The 27919-nt window shown below is 39.4% G+C and overlaps 1 long non-coding RNA gene across 4 annotated transcripts; it reads right to left on the reverse strand.

Annotated features, from left to right (window-relative positions):
• Positions 1 to 1538: 1538 nt before the first annotated feature.
• Positions 1539 to 24340, reverse strand: LOC138851645 (uncharacterized). Of its 4 annotated transcripts, none has more exons than XR_011391324.1 (5): positions 24291 to 24340; positions 19379 to 19531; positions 14559 to 14659; positions 4843 to 5081; positions 1539 to 2095 (listed from the first exon to the last, which is right to left on the reverse strand). It is a non-coding gene; the product is annotated as an uncharacterized lncRNA (long non-coding RNA). The 4 variants fall into 4 exon arrangements; XR_011391325.1 differs by lacking the exon at positions 24291 to 24340 and adding an exon at positions 22992 to 24284; XR_011391326.1 differs by lacking the exon at positions 24291 to 24340 and adding an exon at positions 24168 to 24279.
• Between the last annotated feature and the right edge of the window lie 3579 nt (positions 24341 to 27919).

A 27919-nucleotide genomic window follows, 5' to 3' on the forward strand; every position in this document is an offset into this window, starting at 1 on the left:
TCTCCAGGACTCAAGTCCGGCCTGCCGGTTTCCCTGAATCCCTTCATAAATGTTACTTTGCTCACACTCCAACAGCACGTCAAATATTAAAAACCATTTGTCTCCATTCACTCCTATCAAACACGCTCACGCATGCCTGCTGGAAGTCCAAGCCCCTCGCACACAAAACCTCCTTTACCCCCTCCCTCCAACCCTTCCTAGGCCGACCCCTACCCCGCCTTCCTTCCACTACAGACTGATACACTCTTGAAGTCATTCTGTTTCGCTCCATTCTCTCTACATGTCCGAACCACCTCAACAACCCTTCCTCAGCCCTCTGGACAACAGTTTTGGTAATCCCGCACCTCCTCCTAACTTCCAAACTACGAATTCTCTGCATTATATTCACACCACACATTGCCCTCAGACATGACATCTCCACTGCCTCCAGCCTTCTCCTCGCTGCAACATTCATCACCCACGCTTCACACCCATATAAGAGCGTTGGTAAAACTATACTCTCATACATTCCCCTCTTTGCCTCCAAGGACAAAGTTCTTTGTCTCCACAGACTCCTAAGTGCACCATTCACTCTTTTTCCCTCATCAATTCTATGATTCACCTCATCTTTCATAGACCCATCCGCTGACACGTCCACTCCCAAATATCGGAATACGTTCACCTCCTCCATACTCTCTCCCTCCAATCTGATATTCAATCTTTCATCACCTAATCTTTTTGTTATCCTCATAACCTTACTCTTTCCTGTATTCACCTTTAATTTTCTTCTTTTGCACACCCTACCAAATTCATCCACCAATCTCTGCAACTTCTCTTCAGAATCTCCCAAGAGCACAGTGTCATCAGCAAAGAGCAGCTGTGACAACTCCCACTTTGTGTGTGATTCTTTATCTTTTAACTCCACGCCTCTTGCCAAGACCCTCGCATTTACTTCTCTTACAACCCCATCTATAAATATATTAAACAACCAAGGTGACATCACACATCCTTGTCTAAGGCCTACTTTTACTGGGAAAAAATTTCCCTCTTTCCTACATACTCTAACTTGAGCCTCACTATCCTCGTAAAAACTCTTCACTGCTTTCAGTAACCTACCTCCTACACCATACACTTGCAACATCTGCCACATTGCCCCCCTATCCACCCTGTCATACGCCTTTTCCAAATCCATAAATGCCACAAAGACCTCTTTAGCCTTATCTAAATACTGTTCACTTATATGTTTCACTGTAAACACCTGGTCCACACACCCCCTACCTTTCCTAAAGCCTCCTTGTTCATCTGCTATCCTATTCTCCGTCTTACTCTTAATTCTTTCAATTATAACTCTACCATACACTTTACCAGGTACACTCAACAGACTTATCCCCCTATAATTTTTGCACTCTCTTTTATCCCCTTTGCCTTTATACAAAGGAACTATGCATGCTCTCTGCCAATCCCTAGGTACCTTACCCTCTTCCATACATTTATTAAATTGAAAGTATACTAGTCAAATAGCCAGAGTCAGTTTGAGTAATGGAATTGGCCTACAACATGGGTGAAATTGCAGTTGTGTAATGTGCTCCCCGACCTCCAAATTCATGCAAATTTCACAAAGCTGAAGTGCAGGTATCACTTCATGCAACTGTAATTTCACACACTTACAAACTGCCCATTTAACTATCAAAACTACCTGTAACTTCCCCAGAAGTTGACCCAAAACTAAGCTAACCACAGTAGAATCTGTACACCATTAGAGATGAGCCTTGATTATTTGATGTTTGAGTAAATTTAACTGTAAAACTAATCATGAATAAATGATGTTTCAAGTAACAATGCTTTTTTTTTTTTATTATTATTACTTGGTTAAGCCTTGTTCCCTTATGAATGTTTATTGTGACATTTTTGCAAATATCTGAATCTGAATTCCCAAGACCCTGTAAAACCCTTAAAGATTTACTGTTTCCCCATAAATATAATAACTCACACAATTAACGTTACAACTTTTCCTTCTTCAGGATTGAGACGAGTATCAGCGACAACTGTTGTTCATCTCCTGCAAGTTTAATGCTTCTCCAATGAAGATGTACAGTTGACCACTGTAGTTTAATTCCTGAAAACATTATTAAAAAAAAAATTAAATGTATGAAAAGTGATGTGACAGGCAGTACCACCACCTTCCAACATCAGTAAATTATTATAATCATAACCAAGCATTAAACACTGCCCAATATCAGTAAAAATACTATATTACCAGTTATGGGAAAAAGTTACATACTAAATTATATATCATCTGAGTGATGCTGGGCATTCATGTTTAAGCTAAGGGGAAGACAAGCCCAGGTTCATGGATCTAGAGTCCTTCACTATATACACATTTTATCCCACTTCTTCAATTTAACCCTCTTTCAATAATAATAATGGTACCATACACTTTACATGATACTGGATAACCAACAGGCTTATTCCCTTTTTTTTTTTTTTTATGCATGCTCTGCCAATCCTTAGGTACTTTCCACTTTCATGCTTGTATTGAATATGCTTAGCCATTCCAAAATTATATCCTCCACATGCTTTTAGCATCTCCTCTATCTCATGTCCTGGCCACTTCATTCCACACACATTTCCCTCACACTTGCCTCTGGCTCTTCCTTACTCCTACAAGCACAATACCCAAAAAACTTATCAATCCTATAGAGCATCTGAATATACAAGAGGCCCTGAAATAATTAACCATTACACACACATATTTGCATTGTGTCTCATGAACATACAAGATTATATGTTAATCATACAAACTTCTTCATACTTTCAAGTTAGTCAGGCCTGAATATATTTATCTTGTGGATTTCTTAAACATTCATAATCCTGAAATAATTCCTTCATAGCTTAAAAGGACTGGGCCACAGGGAAGCATTATGCACCTCCCTTTACCAAGTGCATTTTACGATATAGAGTGTTCATATTTGTTTGGCAGAGCCTTGTCAAGAACTATAGATATAATGTATACAATTTAATATTTTTTCCTCTGTTAGCTTTTACCCAAATACATTCATACTTTGTGTATGATCATTATATATACAGAGCTCATATATATTTGAAGATTGGTCAGGAACCAGAGGATATGTAGCTGAAAGCCATGAGTGAAAAGCACATTCTCCCAGCAGTGTCTGGCCACACACTGAGTTGTGATGGGTCAGACGAGTTGATTGGCTACACACACCACCCTTCAACACTCACTCCACCATTACTGAATTTAACCCTTCCACTGTTGTGACTTCCAGAATTAAGTGCTGACAGTGTTGCCATTTAAAAATAATAAAATCTGCAATGGCAGAGAATCTTTTTCTGATGGTAATGACACCAAAAATGTGAAATCTGATATAAAATTTATGGAATTAAGCAGGCACAGATTTGGTGGTCTGCACACATTTCATTCCTCAATTCAATCAAATTCTTAGCTATTTTGCTAGTATACTTCCCATTAATTTAAATGTTGTCTGAAATGCACTGCATAACCAGAGGCTTTCTGTTTAGTCTTTTAAACATATTTATTGCTTTATGAATTGTATACTGAACTGTATGAAAATAAAGATTTTTAATTTTTAATTCTGAATAACCAAACCTATGAGCATTAAAGAAAGTATATCAAAAAACATTACCAACATCTCAAGATGACCACCGGAAGCAAATTTCAGTCAGACTCAGTGACTAGGCATCAGTGAAAAAAGTATTGAAGCTGTCTGAAACACTGACTGACAGAGAATTTAACAATAGGCAAGACTAACTCATGTCCAAATATTTCTGCAAAAATTTGAAGCATCTACAAAAAGTACTGCTCTCAAAAGACAAACATCACAACTAAGAGGCTAAACAGGCCATGGCTGACTAGCATAGCTATGAAAAAATATAGACTAGGCTTAACATCCACAGAAATTAAAAAAAATAAATCAAAATAACTCTTACAATTCTAACAGATTTAATAAAGGGATATAAAAGTGACCTGCAAACTCTTTTACTGAATTCTAGTTAAGTGACTAAAACAAAAAAAAATACTAAATAAACCTAATGAGCCTCCCGTTGCAATCATAGCAACAATTTCTTCTCTACTATGGGATCAACCAGAGCCAGAAAAAAAAAAAATCCCTAACTCCCAAGCCCAAGTTTTTGAGATTTTCTTACAAATAATTACCCAAGCTCCCTATGTCTATCACCAACTATTCCCTCAGAAGTAAGCTTAATAAAAATAATCACTAAACAAATTAAGGTGAATAATACATAAATAAACATACATGGGGAATATTGGGTTAGAGTCATCATTCCTCTAAAAAAAAGTCAAGCAACAGTTTTAAATTTTGTCAAAAAAAGACATTTTTGACACCTAACATTGTAGATGTTGCTTGTTGATCTAATGTTATATACTCAAGTAAAAACTTCCTAAATAAACTTAATATGGCCTGAGGGATGCTGGTGTTTGATGCAGTATACAGTCTATTCCTCTCAGAAAAATGAGATGGTTAATGCAATCTAATTAGTATTAATATGTTATGGTGTGCCATAGCTCGATTGTTAGTGCACTCAGCTCACACACTGAGGCCCGAGGGTCGATCCCCTGTATAGGTGGAAACATTAGGTACCTGGGTGTTAGTTGACTGGTGTGGGTTGCATCCTGGTGACAAAACTGACCTAATTTGTCTGAAATGCTCTGCATAACTAGGGGTTTTCTATACGGTCAGCTAAGCCTGTATACCTTATACGTAATGTACATGTACTTGTAGAAATAATGATTATTATTTTATTATACAATCTTATTAGTATCAAATATACTAAAAATGTAACAAGAATGAGTTTTACTCTAACCTTAAAGTTTTTGTTTCCATTACTTGTTGATGTAAAAGTATTTGGAGATGGTTATGTCTGTGCAGCAGAAGGATGACCTTCACCTCCTTATCTCCTAACCTCTTCACCTTCTTTGGTGGGTTCTGTCCTGCCCATGAACTAGTAGCTTTCCTGCCATACTCCTTTGCTTTTCTTTTGTTCTTAATTATAGTGGAACCCCGGTTTTCGTCCTTAATCTGCTCCAGAAGGTCAGTCGAAATCTGAAATGGACAGAAACCAAAGTACAGTGGTACCCAAAGTTCCGGCCATAATTCGTTCCAGAAGGCTCTTTGAATGCCATTACCAAACAAATTTGTTCTGATAAGGAATAATGTAAATTAAATTAGTCCGTTTCAGACCCCCAAAAATACACTTACAAAAGCACTTACACTAATACACTTACATACTTAGAGTTGGGAGTTGTACAAAACTCGGGGTACCACTGTAATATTTCCCACAAGAAATAATGTAAGTCCAATAACATAATCTGTTCCAGACACCCAAAAATATTAACAAAAAATAAATTTTATAGAGAATAACTATAGCTTTACATACAGAAAACAATGAGAAATAAATATAAAGCACTAATTTTAATGGATAAATGAACATTTAAATCAGTTTCACCTTTACTAAAGACTCTTGTTGGCATATGTAAGATGGCGAGGAGCAGAGAGGGAGGAGAGTATTATTTGGAAGGGGAAACCTCCTCCATAATGACTTCAGGTATCAAAGCCCTATCCGGGGTTACCTCCCTTCTTTGTCTTTTACTGGCACTATGACCAGCTTGAGAGTCACTGGACCCCTGTCACACAAAAAATCTGTCCAGAGAGCTCTGTTTTTGGTATCTCTAAGATCTGCCTAAAATGGGACAAGGCATTGTCAATGAACATGTTGCAGACTCAGCCTGCAACAGTTTTGTTAGGGTGATAATTCTCCACAAAACTTTGCACTTCACTCCACTTTGCACATATGTTCTTAATCACTGAAGAAGGCACATTCTTCCCTCTCTCCCCCTCCTCCTCCTCTGAAGCAATTTCTTCAGCTGCGATCTGTTGCTGTTCCAGTTGAAGGTCTTGCAGCTCTTCAGTGATTAGCTCTTCCCTGTGGTCCTCCACCAACTCTTCCACATCCTGGCCACTCACATCCAACCCCACGGACTTCCCCAAGGACACAATACATTCCACAATAGGGGTAGGGTCGTCAGGGTCAGCCTCAAACCCTTCAAAACCCTTCTCGAGGACACATTCTGGCCACAATTTTCTCCAAGCAGAGTTCATCGTCCTTGAAGTCACTTCCTGCCAAGCCTTATCTATAAGGCTTATGCAATTGAGGATACTGAAGTGATCCCTCCAGATCTCTCTTAGGGTCAGTTCAGTGTCCAAGGTCACTTCAAAGCACTTTTGAAATATTGCTTTCGTGTAGAGTTTTTCGAAGTTTGACATGACCTGCTGGTCCACGGGCTGGATGAGAGGAATCGTATTAGGGGCCAAGAACTTCACTATGATGAAACTAAACTCCTCAAACAATTGGTTTTCCAAGTCTGGAGGATGAGCAGGAGCACTGTCCATTACCAGGAGGCACTCGAGTGGCAATTTTTTTTCTAGGAGGTATTCACACTTCATTGACCTGCTCAATGAAAATTAGCCTCGTGACCCATTCCTTATTTTTAGCCTTCCACATCACACACAGTTTACTCTTAATGACATTGTTTTTCTTGAACACTTGGGGATTTTCAGAGTGATACACTAGTAAAGGCTTCACTTTGAAATCCCCACTAGCATTACCACAGAACAAAAGAGTTAGCCTATCCTTCATAGGCTTATGTCCTGGCAGTGCCTTTTCCTCCTGCGTGATGTAGGTCCTCTTTGGCATTTTCTTCCAAAAGAGGCCTGTTTCATCACAACTGAACACTTGTTGGGGGAGGAAGCCTTCAGCCTCTATGTACTCCTTGAATTCATCAATGAATTCTTCAGCCATATGTTTGTCTGAACTTGCAGTCTCGCCATGCCTTACCACACCGTGTATGCCACTTTGCTTCTTGAATCAGTCGAACCAGCTTTTGCTGGCCTTAAATTCCCTAACAGCACCACTCATTCCAGGCATTTTCTTTATGAGATCTGCATGCAACTGCCTTGCCTTTTTGCAAGTTATCCCCTCCACAACACTATCTCCCACTAACTGTTTTTCTTTGATCCACACCAACAACAACTTCTCCACATCTTCGATTGTTTGTGATCTCTGTTTCTTTTTGCAACATCAGCTTCCTTGATTTCTACCTTCTTCGCCAGGATGGAACTGATTGTTGATTTGGACTTGCCATACATCCTGGTGAGCTCGGCCACACGTACGCCACTTTCTACAAGCTCTTTTTTGAATTCTATCATGTTTCTCACCTTCTTTACAAAAGGGCTGGCACTAGAAACTTTCTTTGGCCCCATGGTGGCTTATTTCGCAGTCGCACTCAATAAACAAGCACAAAAAACAATCGATTATTACGAAATGTTTCAGATGAATGCACAGAGTATTGCTCACCCGACAAGTGACAGAGGCAGACTGAGTCACATACGTGTGAGCAGCGCATCCCAGGCAGGTGGACGCTTCTGATACGAACGATTTCCGAGCAGAGGTATGAAACCCGGGGTAAAATTTTTCCGCAAAAAATGGTCGAAATCCAAATTGTACGATATCCCCACCAGACGAAATCCGGGGTTCCGCTGTACTACCACTATCTTGACTACTATCACATTTAACCATTAGTTTTTCCCTGGAGGGAAGTTCTGGAATTGTTAGGTCCACCTCATGAAGATACTGGTCACTATTTATGATAGTTACATGTACAGTGTTCTCCATCACCTATGACAGAACTGCCCTGCAAGAATGGGGTTCCTTTGAAAGGAAACTCACCAGAAAGCTGTTCTCACTTGCATAGTCAAACCACTTTGCCTGACCAACTATGATGTGAAGGTTAAGTGGATCACATGCAGGCTGCTAACCACCAAGAGCCTAACAATAAAATGGTATAAAATACCGACAGGTTGTTATGTAAGACACATATGCAACATATTGTTCCAGACTATGGAACAATACTCTTCTCCAGACTGAGGGACTGACCACCTCAAAACTTCAAGGGTGATGGACTGATTACATCGTCTTCAAGTCTCTTCTGCTTCTATCAACTTTGCTGTACTCGAAATAAAGATACCTAACTGTTGCATATGTGTCTTACCTAACAACCAAGAGCCTAGTTGACCAAGTGGTCCATTGTGACTTGACAATGGTCCACATCAATGTCAATCACATATCAACATCATAAATTGCCCATTTTTATAAGTATGCAATATTTGTCAATTAATCTAGTCACGAGGCAATAAAGTTTATTTTTCTATATACTAATCAGTATAGATAAAATTATCATATGTTTGAAAAACAGATGCAAGTAACTCATAAGACATGTATTAGGGCTAGGTTTCAAGTATCAAGAACTGAGTCAAGCAAGCTGTAGCCATTTATGCCTCCTTAGTTACTCATGTCCATGTTTCTACCATGTTTCTTACACTATGCAAAAATGCAATGCACATAAGGGCCTGAAGATCTGGAACTCTTTGCCCGATACAGCAAGAGGTCCCCTACCCACAAATCAATTTAGGACTATACTCAAAAATCATCTCATCTCTCAATAACAACCATATCCACACTATGCTAAACTCTAACCAAATTTAAAGCAACTCTCCCAAATATTTTATTATCCCTTAACTATTAAGCCATTATTACAAACTTAAAAATGTATGTTTGTATCATTAACCCTTTGACTGTCGCGGCCGTATATATACGTCTTACGAGGTACCGTGTTTGATGTATATACAGTGAACCCCCGCTTAACGATCACCTCCCAATGTGACCAATTATGTAAGTGTATTTATGTAAGTACGTTTGTACGTGTATGTTTGGGGGTCTGAAATGGACTAATCTACTTCACAATATTCCTTATGGGAACAAATTCGATCAGTACTGGCACCTGAACATGCTTCTGGAATGAAAAAGTATCGTTAACCGGGGGTCCACTGTATACTCATAAATTCTAGCGGCTTCAAATCAAGCAGGAGAAAGCAAGGAAGGTTCCTTGATGTTGGTGAGGGGCTCTTGATTTAGGGAATTGGATCTGTGCTCCAGTTCCCCGAATTAAGCCTGAATGCCTTCCACATCCCCCCCCCCAGGCGCTGTATAATCCTCCGGGTTTAGCGCTTCCCCCTTGATTATAATAATAATGGTAGGGCCACATGTGAGAGAATGGGTCTCTATGATTAGTGTGCACCATATAAAAAAAATCCTGGAGCACGCAGTGCATAATGAGAAAAAAAAAACTCCGACCGTTTTTTAATTAAAATGCCGACTTTGTGGTCTATTTTCGTATAGTATTTATGGTTGTATTCTCGTTTTCTTGGTCTCATTTGATAGAATGGAAAACATATTATAGAAATAGAGGTGATTTTGATTGATTTTACTATAAAAAGAACCTAGAAATGGAGCTCAAAGTAGGGAAAATGTTTGATTTTTGCCAATGTTCAAGAGTAAACAAATGATGCAATTGTCCAATAAATGTCCAACTACCCATTCTAATGTGCAGTCATGAATGGGTTGATGGTATTTATACAATTATTACAGTATTGCAGTAGTCTGCATAATAGTAAGTCTTCTATTTTTTGTTTCAATAAAAATTCAAAATAGAAAGCAAGAGTAATATCAGAGGGGCCTGGAGACATGACTGATGAGCAAAGAAAATGTTATTTTAGAGCCAGGAATGTCTGCATTGTTCATTCTGGACCTTATTTTGAAATTGTCATATTTTTTAGTTTTTGTGAAATTGGCCAAATTGCAAATTTCTGACCACATTATTAGGCAGTTGAAATCAGTAAATGGGCAGTTTCTTATACTCAATCGATAGAAAAAATGGAGTTCTAAAGAAATAGCTATGAGTTTGGGCGACTGGAACAATGGAATTAGCCGAAAATAGGGCTCAAAGTGGGCGAAATCGCCGATTTGAAAACAGCGCCGAGGTCGCTAACTTCGCGAGAGCATAATTCCGTCAGTTTTCCATCAAATTTCGTTTTTTTGGTGTCATTACAATCGGGAAAAGATTCTCTATCATTTCATAAGAAAAAATAATTTTTTTTTTTTAAATTTTGCGACACCAGGAGACACCTCAGGATTGGGGGTTGCGACAGTCAAAGGGTTAATTGTACTACAGTACCTCATATTAATAACAGAGTAAACAAACTTAATTACAAACTTAATAATGTATGTTTATATCATAAACTGTACTACCTCATATTAATAACAGAGTAGAATATAATTATAAATATTTATATTCTACCACTCTTCACCTGTCTAGACTTAAGTAGTCTATGAATATTAGGTAAAGTCTGCCTGAAATGCCTCGTCATGACAGTGGCTTTCTTTATACCAATCAAATTATGAAATGTAAACACACATTGTAACCTTAGCAAAGAAATAAAATTTTATTTTTATTATTTTTATATTAACTGTAATTTTACCAATAATCACCTGGTACATACAAGAATAAATGTCACTATTGTGGCTGCCTGTTTTGGAGTTTTAGGACAAAACAGCTAGTAGTTTTGCTGTTTGATGCACTACCATTCCCAAATATATGAAAGTTTAGTATTCAAAGTTATTCTATTCTATGAATTCCCTCAAGGAAGGTATCTTAATACGGGAACGGAGCTCCTGATCCAATAAATCACCAAAGCTCTTAATTGAACAAATTGCACCCATCCTCACTTTCCCTGGATCCACCCTCACTGCACCCCATTTCCCCTTAAGTGCTGTATCACCCCTATTAATAATACGCTCCAAGGAATTAATAAAATCCTCAGGTCACCTGTGTAAATCTTAGCTCAATCTGACCTATAGGTCAAGAGTTATGATCTAGGACTAGGTCATTTTGAGTTCACAGGATATTAAGAGTTTCTTCAAAACATAACTTACAAGAACAAAAGTATCATATTACCAAAAATAGCCATAATTCTAATAATAATCATATTTTAAAAATAATGTTTGAGAGTAATGTGAATATTGTGCAATGAATTAGGAGCGTATAAATAAGAAGACGGTGTGGGCTTACCAGAAGTATAAATCAGAGGGCTGAATTTAGAAAAGATGGAGCAGAATAAAATGAGTAAGAGGGTGCATAAATCTGTGGTAGAATGAAGGAGGGCAGAATGAAGATTTTCAGTGCTAGGCTTGAGCACCCAGCAGGCATGCAAGAGTGACAGAGTGAAGACTGATTTTTTTTAACCCTTTCAAGGTCCGTCCCGTAGATCTACGGCTTTATGGTGAGTGTCCAAACCGTAGATCTACGCCATGAGCTCAGCTCACTCTGATAAACTGTGAGTGGTACATTTGGGCCTAGATATGAGAGAATACATCTTTGTGGTATGTGTGCACCACATAAAACAGATCCTGCAGCACACTATGTATAATGAGAGAAAAAAACTGAAATCATGATTTTTCGATTAAAACAGCAACTTTGCAGTGTTTTTTCGTATGTTTTTTATAGTTGTATTTGCGATTTCTTGGTCTCATTTGATAGAATGGAAGACATATTACAGAAAAAGAGATGATTTTGAATGGTTTTAGCACTGGAAATGGCTTGAAACTGAGCTCAAAGTAGCGGAAATGTTAAATTTTTGCCGATATTCAAGAGTGAACAAACGACCTCACACGTCTAATACACGTCAGCTGGTGGGTCTAATATACATTCACAAATATGGTGATGATATTTATACAATTACAGTATTGCATAACAGTAAATCTTCTATTTTTTGGTGTGAATAAAAATTCATTATGTGAATAAAAAATCAAAATGGAATTTATTTGTAAAGTCTCAAAACATAACTAATGAACAGAGGAAATGGTAGTTTAGTGCCAGGAATGCCTACATTGTTTATTCTGGACCCTATTTTGAAATTGGAATATTTTGAACTTTGTGTTAAATTGGCCAAATTAACAATTTCCGATCACTTTATTTTGTAGTTGAAACAGTTGACTTGGCGATTTCTTGTGCTCAATCGATAGAATAGAAGTAATACTAGTCAGTTAAAAATAGGAGAGGAGAGTTATTAAATGGAGAGTTAGAGGTATTGGGAAGATGGAAGGAATATTTTGAGGAATTGTTAAATGTTGATGAAGATAGGGAAGCTGTGATTTCGTGTATAGGGCAAGGAGGAATAACATCTTGTAGGAGTGAGGAAGAGCCAGTTGTGAGTGTGGGGGAAGTTCGTGAGGCAGTAGGTAAAATGAAAGGGGGTAAGGCAGCCGGGATTGATGGGATAAAGATAGAAATGTTAAAAGCAGGTGGGGATATAGTTTTGGAGTGGTTGGTGCAATTATTTAATAAATGTATGGAAGAGGGTAAGGTACCTAGGGATTGGCAGAGAGCATGCATAGTTCCTTTGTATAAAGGCAAAGGGGATAAAAGAGAGTGCAAAAATTATAGGGGGATAAGTCTGTTGAGTGTACCTGGTAAAGTGTATGGTAGAGTTATAATTGAAAGAATTAAGAGTAAGACGGAGAATAGGATAGCAGATGAACAAGGAGGCTTTAGGAAAGGTAGGGGGTGTGTGGACCAGGTGTTTACAGTGAAACATATAAGTGAACAGTATTTAGATAAGGCTAAAGAGGTCTTTGTGGCATTTATGGATTTGGAAAAGGCGTATGACAGGGTGGATAGGGGGGCAATGTGGCAGATGTTGCAAGTGTATGGTGTAGGAGGTAGGTTACTGAAAGCAGTGAAGAGTTTTTACGAGGATAGTGAGGCTCAAGTTAGAGTATGTAGGAAAGAGGGAAATTTTTTCCCAGTAAAAGTAGGCCTTAGACAAGGATGTGTGATGTCACCGTGGTTGTTTAATATATTTATAGATGGGGTTGTAAGAGAAGTAAATGCGAGGGTCTTGGCAAGAGGCGTGGAGTTAAAAGATAAAGAATCACACACAAAGTGGGAGTTGTCACAGCTGCTCTTTGCTGATGACACTGTGCTCTTGGGAGATTCTGAAGAGAAGTTGCAGAGATTGGTGGATGAATTTGGTAGGGTGTGCAAAAGAAGAAAATTAAAGGTGAATACAGGAAAGAGTAAGGTTATGAGGATAACAAAAAGATTAGGTGATGAAAGATTGAATATCAGATTGGAGGGAGAGAGTATGGAGGAGGTGAACGTATTCAGATATTTGGGAGTGGACGTGTCAGCGGATGGGTCTATGAAAGATGAGGTGAATCATAGAATTGATGAGGGAAAAAGAGTGAGTGGTGCACTTAGGAGTCTGTGGAGACAAAGAACTTTGTCCTTGGAGGCAAAGAGGGGAATGTATGAGAGTATAGTTTTACCAACGCTCTTATATGGGTGTGAAGCGTGGGTGATGAATGTTGCAGCGAGGAGAAGGCTGGAGGCAGTGGAGATGTCATGTCTGAGGGCAATGTGTGGTGTGAATATAATGCAGAGAATTCGTAGTTTGGAAGTTAGGAGGAGGTGCGGGATTACCAAAACTGTTGTCCAGAGGGCTGAGGAAGGGTTGTTGAGGTGGTTCGGACATGTAGAGAGAATGGAGCGAAACAGAATGACTTCAAGAGTGTATCAGTCTGTAGTGGAAGGAAGGCGGGGTAGGGGTCGGCCTAGGAAGGGTTGGAGGGAGGGGGTAAAGGAGGTTTTGTGTGCGAGGGGCTTGGACTTCCAGCAGGCATGCGTGAGCGTGTTTGATAGGAGTGAATGGAGACAAATGGTTTTTAATACTTGACGTGCTGTTGGAGTGTGAGCAAAGTAACATTTATGAAGGGATTCAGGGAAACCGGCAGGCCGGACTTGAGTCCTGGAGATGGGAAGTACAGTGCCTGCACTCTGAAGGAGGGGTGTTAATGTTGCAGTTTAAAAACTGTAGTGTAAAGCACCCTTCTGGCAAGACAGTGATGGAGTGAATGATGGTGAAAGTTTTTCTTTTTCGGGCCACCCTGCCTTGGTGGGAATCGGCCGGTGTGATAATAAAAAAAAAATAAATAAACTAGTGAAATAGCTAAGAATTTGGTTGATTGGAATAATGTAATTGGCCTAAAATGGGAGTCAAAGTCGGCAAAATCGCCGATTCGTAAATATCGCTGACACATCAAAATTCGCGAGAGCATAATTTCATCAATTTTCCACCAAATTTCTTACTTTTTGTTTTATTACCTTCACAAAAAGATTCTCTACGATTTCATAAGAAAAAATAACAAATTTTTTTTTTGAAAATTCTTGGACACTGGTGCGTGACTCCAGATTTGGGCCTTGGACCCTGAAAGGGTTAAGGGCCTGATGTGCACTTGGAGTGTGAACATATTAACATTTATGAAGGGATTCAGGAAAATCAGTCAGCTTGATTTGAGTCCTACAGTGCTTGCACTCTGAAGGCTGAGTGGGGATGTTATAATTCAGAGATTCATTTTAATTATGTCTGCACACATCCAGCAACAAGAGCTATCGAAAGTGTAATGGTGAATGTCCTTCCCTCTTGAGGACACTTTACCCTGGTGGTAAACACTTCTAGCATGACAGCTGTTGAATAAGTGATGGTGAAAGGATTTCATTTGTTCCTGGGTCACCCTACCTTGGTGGGAGTCTGTCAATGAGGTAAAAAAAAGAAAAATTCTCTTACCTTAAACTGATCTCGTCAATCCAAGTCCTTAGCTTGCACGACATTGTTGACCTAAATTGGGCCTCAAACATCCACAAGTGACCCGTATGAGAACGCCTTGGCTGTTGGGTAAAGTTACACTTTATATATATGTATATTCTGTATAGACTGATAAGTACAAAAATATACAGCTGACAGTCAGTTAACACAATTACACTCCTGAAAATGGAGTGTAATAAAAAATCATGTAAAATGAACTGAAGAATACATATATGGGGGAAAATAGTTAGTCTTTAAACATGCCCCCCCCCCCAATTGCTTTTAGGTCTCAAAATTTTAAAAAAACAATTGTAATAACATAATTGTAAGTCAATTTAGTAATGTGTTATAGCTAATACAATACTTATAGCCACAAAGGTTACATAAATAAAAAAAAAATTAACACGCCAGCCGCCCCCCACTGTGGTAGGGTGACCTGAAAAAGAAACACTTTCTCCATCACTAACTTGTAAGTGGCATGCTGATACTACAGGTCAGATGCCCTTTCAAACTGCAATATCTCCACCCCTCCTCTGGAGTGCAGGCATTGTACTTCCCACCTCTAGTACTCAAAGTCTGGCTAGCTGGTTTTCCTGAATCTCTTCATCAATGTTACCTTGATCATGCTCCAACAGCACATCAAGTCATGAAAGCCATTTGCCTCCATTCACTCCTATTTAACCCCTTGACTGTCGCAACCCCCAATCCTGAGGTGTCTCCTGGTGTCGCAAAATTTTAAAAAAAAAAACAAAAAAAAAAAAGTATTTTTTCTTATGAAATGATAGAGAATCTTTTCCCGATTGTAATGACACCAAAAAAACGAAATTTGATGGAAAACTGACGGAATTACGCTCTCGCAAAGTTAGCGACCTCAGCGATATTTACAAATTGGCGATTTCGCCCACTTTGAGCCCTATTTTCGGCTAATTCCATTGTTCCAGTCGACCAAACTCATCGCTATTTCTTTAGAATTCCATTTTTTCTATCGATTGAGTACAAGAAACTGCCCATTTACCGATTTTAACTACCCAATAACGTGGTCAGAAATTTGCAATTTGGCCAATTTCACAAAAATTAAAAAATATGACAATTTCAAAATATGGTCCAGAATGAACAATGCAGACATTCCTGGCTCTAAAATAATATTTTCTTTGTTCGTCAGTCATGTCTCCAGGCCCCTCTGATATTACTCTTGCTTTTTATTTTCAATTTTTATTCCAACAAAAAATAGAAGACTTACTATTATGCAGACTACTGCAATACTGTAATAATTGTATAAATAACATCAACCCATTCATGGCTGCATATTAGAATGGCTAGTTGGACATTTATTGGACAATGACATCATTTGTTTACTTTTGAACATTGGCAAAAATCAAACATTTCCCCTAATTTGAGCTCCATTTCCAGGTTCTTTTTATAGTAAAATCAATCAAAATCACCTCTATTTCTAGAATATGTTTTCCATTCTATCAAATGAAACCAAGAAAACGAGAATACAACCATAAATACTATACGAAAATAGACCACAAATTCAGCATTTTAATTAAAAAAAATGGTCAGAGTTTTTTTTTTCTCATTATTCACTGCGTGCTCCAGGATTTTTTTATATGGTGCACACTGACCACACAGACCCATTCTCTCACATGTGGGCCTACCAGCTTTCCCCTGCTTGATTTGAAGCCGCTAGAATTTATGAGTATATATACGTCAAACACGGTACCTCGTATGACATATATATACGGCTGCGACAGTCAAAGGGTTAACATGTTCACACAAGACTGTTGGATGTATACAAAACCTTTCACATCCCTCTCCCTTCAATTTTTCCTAGAATAATCCCTACCTCACGACCTTCCACTACAGATTTATACACCCTCCAAGTCATCCTACTTTGCTCCATCCACACTAAACGTCCAAATCACCTCAATAACCACCCCCTATCCCTCTGGATAATACTTTTAGTAACCCCACACCTTCTAAACTCCAAACTATGCATTTTCTGCATAATATTTACAGCACATATTGCCCTCAGACACATCTCCACTGCTTCCATCCTCCTCCTTGCTGCAACATTTAAAACTCATGCTTCACACCTATATAAGAGTGCTGGTACCACTATACTCATACATTAACCTTTTTGCCTCCATGGATAATGTTCTTACCTTAAATTCTGGTTGCTGGTGTATGTCAGTTATTTTAAAAGGAGTGGAGAGGTGAAAAAAGAGTGAAAAAAGTCTGCAACTTTATCAATAATATGGAATGTTAACTATTTTTCTTCAACTTCTCCTTCCTCACCTTTGTCTGTTATCTGTTTCCTTTGAATCTGGGCAGTGATCTCTGCCAACAACTCCTCTGGACTTCTTTCTTCCTAATCATCCAATATTTCATTCACATCATCTTTCTGCATATCATCAAAACCTCACCTAGCAATCTCCTTGCCAGAGGAACTATTTCCTGGGCCTGGTTCTCAACTGAGGGAGTTTTGGAGCAGCAAATACACATGGGCTTACACTTAAAATCACTAGATGCATTAGCATGAAGTAGCAAGCTGAAGCGATTCCTTACTGCTTTAAATCCCTGTGCACTTTCCTCTTGCTGGCTGATGTATGTTTGTGCTGTCATCTTCCAATAAGGACTTCTTATCCCAGCATTAAACACTTGCTGTGGCTTATAATCACCCTGAGAAATAACTTCCTGTAATTCAGCAGGGTAAATTCCCTGCAGTCATGTGGTCAGCATGACCAATGTCACCAGAAATTTTAATATGTAACCATCTGCACCGTTTGAACTTGTGGAACTAGCCTGTCCTAAGCAAGTATTCTTGTTCAGACCTTCCTTCTTCAACACACACTGTTTTATAGTACTCTAAGGCTTATTCCCTTTAAGATAAAATTAAGCAGTGCACCTTTCTCAGTTATTTGCTCAATCCACTCACTCAGTAACTCTTCTTCTTATTTAGCTGTTGTGACCTGTGTCACTTTTCGGGAGGTCACAACCTGGATTACTAATAGCACAAGCTCATAGCCTCGCCTCATTCTTGGTGATTGTGCAAACTAATGCCTCATTTACACCATATGCTTGCATGGTCTCCACCACACCTTCACCACTTTTAAGTTTATCTAGGATCCCAGTTTTTTTCGTAACACCAAGACTTTCACACTTGAGTTCCTTACAGTGTACCCCTGAATTTTGTGAGTCTCAAGTTTCGTGAATTTCAAGTATTGGCAACTTTTTTCGTCAAAACTTAGCCTCAAGTTTCATGATTTGCCTCAAAATTCGGCTGTCGTACAGGACATGTCTGAGCGGCCTCCCAGCGGCCCCCCACACACAAAGGCTCCCACACAGCATTCAGAGTCAGAGTGGCAGTGTTTCTGGGTGAGTGACCATCACCCCATGCATTCATATGATACATTTCATAATAATTCATTCTTTTTTGTGCTTTCAATTGCTAAATAAGCCACCATGGGCCCAAAGAAAGCTTCTAGTGCCAGCCCTATGGTAAAGAAAAAGTTTGTAGAAAAATATGAAAGTGGTGGTAGAGGGTGGTAGTGCTTGTGATGGTGGTAGAGGGTGGTAGTGCTTGTGGTGGTGGTAGAGGGTGGTAGTGCTTGTGGTGGTGGTAGAGGGTGGTAGTGCTTGTGGTGGTGGTAGAGGGTGGTAGTGCTTGTGGTGGTGGTAGAGGGTGGTAGTGCTTGTGGTGGTGGTAGAGGGTGGTAGTGCTTGTGGTGGTGGTAGAGGGTGGTAGTGCTTGTGGTGGTGGTAGAGGGTGGTAGTGATGGTGGTAGAGGGTGGTAGAGATGGTGGTAGAGGGTGGTAGCAGTTGTGATAGTGGCAGAGGGTGGTAGTGATGGTGGTAAAGGGTATTAGTGGTAGTGATGGTGGTAGTGGTTGTGATGGTGGTAGAGGGTGGTAGTGATGGTAGAGGGTGGTAGTGATGGTAGAGGGTGGTAGTGATGGTAGAGGGTGGTAGTGATTGTGGTAGAAGGTAGAGCTACAAGAGCTCTCTGGACAGTATTTTTGTGTGAAAGGGTCTAGCAACTCTCAAGCTGGTCCTAGTGCCATTAAAAAACAACAAAAGTCTTCAACAAAGGTAAGTGTGATGTTGTTATTGTTTTATGCTTGATTTCTCATTCTTTTCTGTATGCAAATCTATATTTAATCTAAAAAAAATAATTTTTGTTAATACTTTTGGGTGTCTGGAACGGATTAATTGGATTTACATTATTTCTTATGGAGAAAATGGTTTCGAAATTCGTGAATTTTGACTTTCGGCAGACACTCTGGAACAGATTAATCACGAAATTTGAGGGTCCACTGTATTTGCATTTCCAAGATCACTCACATTTCTTTTTGGTGCCATAGTTTCTATTCAGAGATGATAAAGGGTGGTGAAAAAATAAAAAATTGATTCGCTAACACAGCCAGAGTATGGTACTGTACTGAATACAAACAAATGGAACACTGAGGCATGGGATTTTGTATGCATTACACAGGCCTCCCCCATAAGACAATGGACTTACTGGTAGGTTTATTGAGGGACAGAAAGAAAAGAACCCATTGTGTACCACATTTTCTCCTGCACATACTCTGTTATGTAAATTGGTTAATATGGTGTGTTCACCAAAAATATGCCGCAACATTAATACAAGAAAGTTAACAGATTGTGTGTTAGCCAGCAGTCTACTGTATATACAGCAGAGTGCAAAATCAAAAGTGTTAAAAAGATTGCCAACTCAAATATACAAGACAGTAAAGTAAATGAAGGAAATGCATAAATACGTACAGATTAATTAGCCCACCTTCTGTAGCACTTCATTTCTTGCACTGCAGACCTATTCCATGGGCTGTCATCCCCTTTTTCTCACTCGGCCTCTTTGGCTCCATGGCTACTGGCATCCAGCTAACGCGATGTACATAAACGGTGTACGTCTCCTCCCTCATTATGACCTTTTCTTTTAAAAAAAGATTACGTCAAAAAATAGATTGCAAAATGAAAAATATATATAAATTGGAAACTGAAGAAAAATACAGTTGACTCCCATTTAATGACCTAGATAGGGATTGGAGGAAAAACTTATTATATGAAAAGTAAGTTTAATGAATTACATTTTCCCACTGAAGCCCGTGTTATAACTTACGATAAACAAGTCACATTGTTTTTCTTCATGAGGAATGCTTACCAAAAAAATATGAGCTTGCCACATATACATATACCACAGGACAATACAGTACATACAGTATTTTGAAAAATTCTCAGATAATTGGCCCTTTTAAGTTGGTGGTAGAAATACCCCTCACATGTCATAATTATCTTATTACAGGAGGGCCCTACTTTACAGTATTTCCCTAATGCAGCAGTTTTCAGTTATACTCATTTTTCATTCAGTCAGACTTCTTACAATATATTCACCATTCACTATAAACTAAGGACAAAAATATTTTAAAGTAATGGGCACTGTATATGCATTTTTTAGGCTTAGCTCTATTGCTCACTTAACCCTTTGAGGGTCGACAGGCCCTCTCCGAAACTCGTTCTCAGGGTCGGCCAAATTTAAAAAAAAAAAAAAATTATTTTCTCTTATGAAAAGATAGAGAATCTTTTCCCGATCATAAAGACACCAAAAGTTTGAAATTTGATAGAAAACTTACGGAATTATGCTCTCGCAAAGTTAGCGGTCTCGGCGATGTTTACGCATCGGCGATTTTGCCCACTTTGAGCCCCATTTTCGGCCAATTTCACTGTACTAGTCGACAAAAAACATGAATATTTCGCTAGAACTCCATTTTTTCTATCGAATGGGTGCAAGAAACCACCCATTTATGAAATTCAACTATCCAGTACAGTGGTCAGAATTTAGCAATTTTGCCAATTTCACACAAATTTCAAAAGATGCCAATTTCCGAATAGGGTCCAGAATAAACAAGAAAGACATTCCTGGCACTAAAATGACATTTTCTCTAGTCATTAGTCACGTCTCAAGGCCCCTCTTATATTCTTTTGCTTTCCACTTTGAATTTTTATTCTCACAAAAAATATAATATTTACTGTTATGCAGACTACTGCATTAGTGTAAAAAATGGTATAAATATTATTGGTGCACTTGTGAAAGAATATTAGACTCACCAGTTGACGTGTATTGCACGCTTGGCACGATTTGTTTACTTTTGAAGTTTGGTAAAAATCGAACATTTCTGCTACTTTGAGCTCAATTTCAAGGCACCTTTCATTGTAAAACCAGTCAAAATCATCTCAATTTCTGTAATATGTCTTCCATTCTATAAAATGAGACCAAGAAAACTAGAATACAACAATAAATACCATACGAAAATACACTGCAAAGTCGCTGATTTATTCCAAAAAAATGGTCAAAGTTTTTTTTTCTCATTATGCACTGTGTGCTGCAGGATTTTTTTTAGACTGTGCACACTGACCACATAGACCCATTCTTTCATATGAAGGCCTACCAGCTTTCTCCCACTAGATTTGAGGCCGCTAGAATTTATGGGTACTAGTTCGTCAAAAACCCCTACGCGTAAGACGTACTAGTACGACCAAAACCCTCAAAGGGTTAATATATGATAGCGTAAACTTATCAGGATTTTACATGCATCTGAAAGTGAAAAAAGACTGTTTCACTTTACAGCAATTTTCACTTTACAGCAGTAGCCCGGATCCTAACCTGTTGTATAAGCAGGGCCCTCCTGTATACAGTAAAGAGATTTTGTTTAAAAATTGTGTGAAACTGTGAATATCACTAGCATTTGGTCATCATCCTGGGAAGCAGTCATAATCAGGAAAAAGGAGATTGGCCACCAAGGAGCAGGAGGTAGTTGTTAAGCAGGAGAAATGGTCCTAGGTTTTTCTGGCCATTAAGCAAAATTACATCAAGTGATCTGTCATTAAGCCTACTGTATTCTGACATACAGACCAAACAAATAATGTATATAAACTACAGTTTTAGGACATAAGCATATAGCCTGTGATTACTCAATCTTACATTTGTGTACGTACAAGACATGATTAATCAGTCTGTTTTCCTTTCTTTAGTTTAGTTTTTATCAATCTGTTTTGTTTTCCTGCAAAATCAGTATGTGTGAACACGGCAAAGATATGTTTTGATGCATGTGAAAGGGTAAACAGCAGTGTAAGCTGTAAGAAAGTAAAAATAAGTATGTACCAAATACAAATAAAAGTTTCTAAGATTTACCTGTCACCTACCATCCTCAAGAGAAAAGAGACCAGCAATCGTGCTGAAGTGTAAAATATTTAACAGGCTTCTGTTTTACACTCAAAGGTAAAGAATGAAACCTTAGATGTAGTTTTGGTTCATCCTGGACCATTAGCAGGTCATAACCAAGTGAGAAATTATGAGGAAAATCAAACGATGAATCAGAAAGAGGGAACGGGAAGAGAATGTGAAGATAAGTCAGGTGGTAAAAAAAAAAAAAAAAAAAAAAAAAATCAAGTGGTTGGTGGCGGTGGTAGTACTTCTACTACAGTACTTTACCATTACTACCACCATTACTACTACTAAACTTCTGGCCATTTTTCTTGGTTACCTGACCTGCCTTTACACTTTCCTGACCCTCCCTTTTTCTCACCAGTCTTTTTGTTTTCTTTTTTTTTAAGTTGCTTTAAACAACTTCCCAAAAGTTTGGATTATGTACTTGTGACTTGTATGAACCATGGTATTGTAACTTCTTCCAATGCTGCAGTTTTGGCCAGAATGCTTGCTCACTGCCAGTGAAGAACATTTAACAAGCTTCTTTTTTCACACTCATATGGCAGGAAGGAAAAAGAGGTGGCACTTTTTCTGGAGGGAAAGAAAGTACTTTGCCCTGATTTTCTTTTTTTTTGGGGGGGGGGGGGAATGTATTCCCAGATCTCCATATAAGCAAATTATAAAGCATAAAATAGCACAAAAGCTGCACAGCTCTAAAGAGGGCCATCTCATAGACTGGAACAAAGTAGATTTACAGGCAATCCAATGCTGATAGGGACCACTGTATTGAAGCATCCTTAATTAATATCACTTACACTATAGAACAAAGAGCTTGCTAGTGCTGTACCCTAGCACATGACACTACTCCACGTTGAGACCCCCCAAGGAAGGTTCCTTGATGCTGGTGATTGGCTTTTGATCTAGCGAATTGGATCGGTGCTCCAGTTCCCTGAATTGAGCCTAAATGCCTTCCATCCCCCCCCCCACAGGCAATGTATAATCCTACGGCTTTAGCGCTCCCCATGATTATTATAATCCATGCCAATCTAGAGGTAGATACACACAGATCTAAATGGATTGTGAAAACGAGCAATTGCATTAGTTTTATAACCTGCATGAACTGTATCACTGTAGGCAACAAGAGCATTTCACCCCTCCATGGAAGATGTGTTCATTTAATATCACATACCTGCAAGTCCCTCCCAAGAATCTCATTGCTAGTAATCCCTTCCTTAAATCACTTGTTAAAGCAACGGCTCAAGAAGAAATTTCTCGTCTAGCTGGTAGTAATAAGTTATCACAAGTTATATACACTGATGGATCTAAACAGGAGTCTTCTGGCAGGGCTGCATCTGCTCTTGTTACCACCTCCCTAGTTAAGAACGATAATAAATTTGTAGAGTTAGGCATAAGAATTAATAACTGGGCGTCTACATTGCATATTGAATTGTTTGCAATCCTAATGGCACTAAAGCTAAATTATGACACTGAGCTTGACTCTATCCTCATTACTGATTCTGTCATCACTGAAAGCTCTTGACTCATATAATGACTCCAACAACATGCTCATTGGAGAAGCCAGGTACAGATACTCAAAAATCAGAGACAAAGGAATTTATGTACAATTGTTATGGATCCCATCACACATTGGATTATTCCTTCATGATAAAGTTGATATGTTAGCCAAGACGAGTACCCAGAAGGAGAATGTAGAATATAACTTTGATATATCTGTGTCTAGCATTAGGAATAATATTAGGAGAGAAGTACATAACGAAAATGAGTGCTATAGGAATGCAGTTAGAAGCCTGAGTAGATCTATAACCCACTATAATAACATGAACGTAGATAAGTATGTTTATGGAGCAACTTGCAATGTGAACAGCCTGACTGATGTTGTAGTGGCCAGGCTTAGGCTTGGTTACAAGTACTTCTGGCAGTTTGGGAGACACACAGATGATGATCAAACTAAATGTAAATTATGTGATCAGGCATATGGTCACTGTCTTGAGCACTATGTGCTTAATTGTCCACTTATTGAGGAATACAGAGATAGACAGTATAATAACCTATGTGACATGTCAAGTTATCCTATTAATGAAAATAAGATACCAGATATATTAAGCAAATTTCCTAAATTTGCTTGAACTGTAACAGATAAATGACCTGTAGATATGTAGATATAAACCCATATGTACACCTGTTAACCCTTTTGGGGCCTAGTTCCTAGGCCTTTTGTGTATCCATATACACTCTTGCGCTACCATCCACAGGATGGATATGGATTACACAATAAGCTAGCCACTTCGGTGGCAAAATCTAAAAATCTAATCTAATCCATTATTATAATAATCCATGCTGATACCTTGCTACCAGGTGACTTGGCTCTTACATGACCTGACACCTGCACCTGATCTTCAGCAGTAACCTGTTTTCTCTTTCGTCAGTCCCAAAAGAAAATTACTTAAAAATATTACATAAAACTCACCAGATGTTGTTATTGTTGGGTTGAAAGGTTGTGAGGTCCTCGAGGCTGAGGTCACCCTTATCTCTTGCTTTATTTTAAAATCCTTTTATATAAACAATTTGTATTGTTTAATCTACGAGTTAAATATGAAAAACATAAAACATAATATATTATTCGAGTAAGTATGTGTATTATTCATTATTTCAAGTTATTATAGGGTGCTGTTGGTTTTAAAGGGCTACAAGGACATGTGCCGTACGGACCCTGATCCCAGAAGTCTGGTGAAGATTTTGCCCAAATCTTAGCGAGCAATGGAGAGGAAATAAATGTCTTTCGCGAAAGAGGAAATAAAATATTGTCAGTTAAGTCAAATGGATCTCCTTGGCTAAACTCCAATGAAGGCAGACACCCCTCCCCCCACACACACCACAACCTTTTTCGGGTTATCCTAGGTAATTTACACTATGTTAATTGTACTTAAGTGTAAGTAAGTTTATTCAGGTGTAGGTATACATAACTACAACTACATAAATTATCTTAACAGCATATGTGTGGATTACCTAGGACAACCCAAAAAGTCAGACTTATTTCTATTGGGGTCCTTGTACCTGTGCCTAATAGACTTACTAATCTTATTAAAAAACAGACTTTCCTTAGGTCTATAATATTTTGAGGTGCCGCCTGAGCGGTACTTTATTATGCATCCCATGTTCACCATATGAGGGGCTGTTAAAAAAAGGGGGGGGATTTAAAGAGGTCGCAATAGGCCCTAAGTATATAATAATAATAATAATAATAATAATAATAATAATAATAATAATAATAATAATAATAATAATAATAATAATAATAATAATAATAATAATAATATCTTTATTTACTACAAGTGCATGTACAAGGTATACAGATCATAGCTGACATCAATGACATACTACTGTACAGAAAGCCGCTTGTTATGCAGAGCATTTCGGGCAAATTAGGTCAATTTTGTCCCAGGATGCGACCCACACCAGTCCACTAACGCCCAGGTATCTATTATTACTGATGGGTGAACATAGACAACCGGTGTAAAGAAACTGTGAAAATTTGTGTGGACTGCCTCCAAGTGAGTCGCCTACCCTGGCAAACTTTGTTGACACCGAGCTCTGAGGTGGGTACCTCAGCCTCACAAGTGGCTTATAGGACAGATTTTCACAAATGATTGATGTTGCAAGAAACTCGCCTGCATGCACGTATAAAGGACTAACTTACTTGGTGTTGCAGCATATATCCTGATCTTCAACTTCCCTAAGCTTAGCCTTAGCCCCTCAGGACTTCCCCTCAGAAACCACGTGCAACTGGGAGCCTTAATTCCTGCAATATTCAATAGTTATTAGTGTCCTGCCTGCACCTCAGAAATTCCTATATCCAAGAGGGTATGTATCCCCTAGTACAACTATGCAGACACGGACACTAGCTTCCTGATTGCCTTGAGACACTGGTACTTACTGGGCATACACTGCCTGCTGCACACTGGGCCCACAGATAAAACTCACTCACAATCTCCCCAGACACTGGCCAGAAATCTACGAGATAAATTAGAGGTCTTGTCTTACTGTATGGGCCTGACGGAGGTCTTCTACGGTACATCGAGGTGCCTCTACCAGATTTCCCCAGGTCTCAAATGTGAAGACACGTGGGGGGCACCGTCTGCTGATCACGGCATGTCTTGTCCAGTTGGTGTCTGTCTTAAGAAGAACGCTATTGTGTCTTTGAGACCCGCGCCTCGTCATTCAAGCTAGGGCTGCCAGTTCTCCCTAGCTAACTTAACCTAGTGTTTGCCTACATTATCGGCCTATTACTACCTATGTTAAGGTCTTAGGTCTACATTATTATTATCTACAGTTGCCTCAATAATCCTAATATTAGTGTACTACCAGTAAAACTACCTACTCCTTCCCTGAAGGGTAAATCTATAAATTAAATAAGCTTACCAACAATCCCCGCCAACTAGAGAGAATGCTGTTTGTTTGGGAGGGTTTAAGGGCCACCCAGCTCAGCCGTTCCATACGGCCATGCGTATCTGTCCTGTGGAACTTTAGGGACCAAATAAATTTCCACATCCTCCCGCCGGCGAAGGTAGGCGCTAAGTCTAAATCAAGTTCACCTTCCGCGAGCCCCCACAGCGGACCCTGGACACGAGTGCCGTCCGGCCACTCTCGTCGAGCAGACTCCGGTCTAACTTCAACCGTCCAGTTTCCCCTGTGTGGACCTCTGGGGGTGTAAACTTGTTGGTTCCGGTGGTCTTAGCACCCTTTGCTTTAACTTTAACGTCTTTCGTATGTCTAGCCTTGACTGAGCGGCTCCGTACTTTCCCACCCAGTGGCCCACATGCCTTGGTAGCCTTTCCTCCCACTGTTACGAGGTTCCCTGGATTTAAAGGCAATCTATCTCCCTCTTTATGTACCCTGTAAAAGTGTTTTCCCAAGGTGGCCGAGTGTTCGTCACTCCCTACCTGGTTCAGCTTCCCTGGCGGTTCATCGTGTATACTGGTATTCATTATCACTACTCCCCCAGCTATCATGGGGACAGCTTCTCCTCTATCTGGCGTGGCAGGGAATTCAGGTGGAATCCTGCCGCCTATGATGTATCCTACTGGGGATCTGTATAAACCAATTCCTTCCTTAAACGTCCATCGTGTAGACAGGAAGTCATCTATATGATTGGCTCCCACCAGGATACCTACATTTCTGACTGTGTCAGTGGTAATTCCCTGGTCTGCCAGCTTCACGTCAAGGTCTTTCAATCGCTTAGCTGCTGCAGCAAGACCTCTCGCTGTAATTGCCCTGGGTAATGTCTCTACCACCAAGGCTGTAATGTCTCTGCGATGTCCACCTAATTTGACTGTGACATCCACCACATCATAAGATTTGGGTGGGACCTGACTTATAGCCCCTCCCAACATCATACTAACTTTCTTTGTGGCCTTCAACTTTAATTTAGCCACCAACTTCTTTGTTATCAAGGATACTTGTGCTCCTGGGTCAAAGAATAATCGGGTTGTTTCGGACCTGTGCCCACTCACAACCTTTGCCATGACTGTAGGTAGGGCAGCACCTCCGTGATTCTCACTCGGATTAGAGACTTTACTCCCACTAATCACGCTGGCTACCATTTCAGGCTCGGACTCACTTTCTATCTCTACCTGAGAGATATCCCTACTAGCCTGGGGTTCCCTTAAATTATTGGGACATAGTGCAGTATGGTGCTTACCTTTGCAACAGACTCGACACTCACTGAGCTGGGTGCCACAGTCTCTCGCAAAGTGTTCCCCACAACACTTGAAGCAGAGTCTCAACTCCCTTAGTCTCTGTTGCCTACTGCTCAGTGTTATATACTCCGAGCAACTCGTGCTAGCATGTTCGCCTTCGCAGAACACACATATTCTGGCATGAGGGCCTCTGAGGTTCTGCTTAGAGGTTCTTACCTTAGACACTTCTTTACCATAGTACACTCCAAAGTTAGTCGTACGAGCTTTAGACTGATCTCTCGAGATCTTTGAGTGACTGTCTGGGTTTTTATGTGGCGATGGTGGTGACTTTTCTCTCACACCTATACTCAAATGAGAAACAAAATCTCCCAACCCCTCAACGATCTGTTTTATCGTGAAC

The sequence above is a fragment of the Cherax quadricarinatus genome, unplaced genomic scaffold (assembly GCF_038502225.1).
Source record: "Cherax quadricarinatus isolate ZL_2023a unplaced genomic scaffold, ASM3850222v1 Contig1393, whole genome shotgun sequence".
NCBI classification, from domain to species: Eukaryota; Metazoa; Arthropoda; class Malacostraca; order Decapoda; family Parastacidae; genus Cherax; species Cherax quadricarinatus.